Source organism: Centroberyx gerrardi, chromosome 18, assembly GCF_048128805.1.
Source record: "Centroberyx gerrardi isolate f3 chromosome 18, fCenGer3.hap1.cur.20231027, whole genome shotgun sequence".
Taxonomy (NCBI): Eukaryota; Metazoa; Chordata; class Actinopteri; order Beryciformes; family Berycidae; genus Centroberyx; species Centroberyx gerrardi.
Window position 1 is genome coordinate 24,911,596 of NC_136014.1, and position 2,742 is coordinate 24,914,337.

General features: G+C 45.2%; 1 long non-coding RNA gene across 1 annotated transcript in view; it reads left to right on the top strand.

Annotated features, from left to right (window-relative positions):
- Nucleotides 1-765: 765 nt before the first annotated feature.
- LOC144542766 (uncharacterized) overlaps nt 766-2,742 on the top strand; it is a 54,060-nt gene continuing 52,083 nt past the window's right edge. Inside the window, exon 1 of the long non-coding RNA XR_013507455.1 lies at nt 766-1,194. This is a non-coding gene — a long non-coding RNA (uncharacterized LOC144542766). The remainder of the gene's footprint in view (nt 1,195-2,742) is intronic.

The following is a 2,742-nucleotide window of genomic DNA, read 5'->3' on the forward strand; positions in this document are numbered from 1 at the left end:
TTAGTTTAATTATATAATATAAAATAATAAAGATACAGTTATTAGAATTTAGTTAAACTATGCCCTTAATAATAATTTTATGTTTATTATAGGTTATTATAAATATTATTAATGCATTTATTATTGTTGATGTTGTTGAATTAGAATACACAAAAATACATATTTTCTATTTATTTTGTAAATATTATATTAGCTATATATTCCATATTCCAAATATTCAGTATTTTTTCAGACATTTAGGTTGATTATCCGAATATTTCTTGTAATGTAGCCTAATGTATATTAATGCATTACATTCCAGCCTTAATCTATAGCTGAATCTACGTCGGTGACTATCTATCTATCTATCTATCTATCTATCTATCTATCTATCTGCAGACAGAAAGGTAGAAAGACAGACAGTCAGACAGACAGTCAGACAGACAGTCAGACAGACAGTCAGACAGACAGGGCGCTCCAGAGGTGACCGGGGAATCCTGCTCTCTCTCTGCCGGCAGACAGAGCCTCCTCCTCGGCCACTGCTCCTCCTCCCCTCCCCTCCCTCTCTCTCTGCCCTGGTTGCGCGCTGGGGGATCCGACGACGTCACACACACACACACACACACACACACACGCACACACACACACACACACACGCACACACACACACACACACACGCACACATACGCACACACGCCCTCTCTCTCCCTCTCTCTCCCTCTCTCTCGCTCCGTCTCTCTCTCACTCTCTCTCTCCTCTATGCTGCTATTCTGGGAAGTGGCGCTTGGAATAACCCCCGTGTGCGTATGAGTGTGTGTGTGTGTGTCTCCTGATTTCACCCTCTCTCTCCCTCACACACACACACACACACACACACACACACACACACACATCCACACTCACAACACAGTCAGACACACACATTTACTGTCTGTCTGACTGCAGTAGTGGAGCTCCAGCAGCAGAAATCCGGTCTGAAAGGATTCCTTCCATTTTTACGCGCAACTTTTCCTCCGTCGGCCGCTTCGCCGCGTCGTTTCCACAGCCATCCTCGACTCTTGTGGATTTCTAACACCGTCTTCTGGGTGTTTTTACCGGACAATCAGAGAGGTGTCAAGCCGCCCCCCCTCCTCCGGAATCGGATCTCCTGTCACCGGGCTGCTTGTTGTCATTTTCGCACCGAGACGGAGACGCGCAGCCGGAGCGCAAAAACGGTAAGCGCACGGAAGAATATACAGGACATTTTCTCATACATTTCAGCGTGACAGCGGGCTTTTCTGCGCCATTACGGCATGATGGGCTGTTTTCACGGCATTTGATCTTTTGTTTGGCTTATAAGGGCAAGACTATGCAGGGGGAATACCCCGGGCACGCATTGCATTGCATGCAGATTACCCGGGTTGCGTAATATCCTGAGGAATTTGCAGTAGCCCTGCACGGCCAGGCTGGCTGCAAGGCCGGGGGAGGAGGAGGGGAGGGGGGTATGAGGCTGTGAAACTGGAAGCCCAGATAGGTGTGATGGTGTGATTTTGCGTCTGGAAGGTCGATTTTCTGCAATTGTGTGTTATGTGCAACAGACAGCCAGCTCTCTCCGCCTCGCTTTGGCTCTTAACTTCACCCTATGATATTCCTATGATATTTCTATAGTGTGTCTCTGCTGCTCAATACTGAGTTTATACAGTGACCTTATCGTACTTTATGGTATTTTCTTGTTGCTGCTATAACATTACTATAACATTCCTATAATATTCCTATAGCGACTTATAGTTCTGCTGTGATATTCGTACAGTATCTCTCTGAAATGTGTTACGGGCGAGTTCTTTCTCATAAGGGAGTGACTGTATGCTCATCGTTTGTTTCCTCTGTATGTATGTATGTATGTATGTATGAATGTATGTATGTGTATGTGTGTGTTTGAGAGAGACAGAGAGAGAGAGAGAGAGAGAGAGAGAGAGAGGGAGAGAGAGAGAGAGAGAGAGAGAGAGAGAGAGAGAGAGAGAGAGAGATGGTGGGTGGTGCGCTGGCTGGTTCCGGGAATGTTCCATGACGTGTTGCCGTCTAGAGAGGGGCCCCGGCCGGGGAGACTCCGACGGACGACCCGGCCCTGCTCCCTCTCCCTCTCCCTCTCCCTCTCTCTCTCTCTCTCTCTCTCTCTCTCTCTCTCTCTCGCTCTCTCTTTAACGAGCCTGCTGTGTTCTGCTGGAAAATATTTCAGTCTTTATTCACTGCATTTCCAGAGCAGAGATTTCCACTGCAGCGTCTATATATACTGTACACATGACTGCATCTACTGCATCTGTGCATCTGTGTTTGTCTAATAATACTGTGATCCTCTGTTGAACTCTGTGTTCTCTTGCTTGAGGTCAGAGGTCAGGGGTCAGGGTCAGGGTCAGGGTCAGCTGCAGACGGGTTCAGTGTCTTGCTCATGGACACTTCAGCAGGCCGGATCTTTGCAGACAGCAGCGTTTGAACTCAGGTTGTCTGGGTGAAGGAGGCTCTGCTCTCTCTCTGCTCTCCCTGCTCTCCCTGCCAACCTGCTGCCAAAATGTTGTTGTTCTATAACAATAGATACAATACAGTAGATTTATTTAATTTCCAATATATCCAGGAAAACAAATAAAGAACACATCAGCAACAAAGACATCAATAAACACCAAGCAACAACAACTTCTCCACAAATACATAAAATGAAATAAAATAAAATAAAATAAAATAAAATAAAATAAAATAAAATAAAATAAATTAGAACAAAATAATAAAAA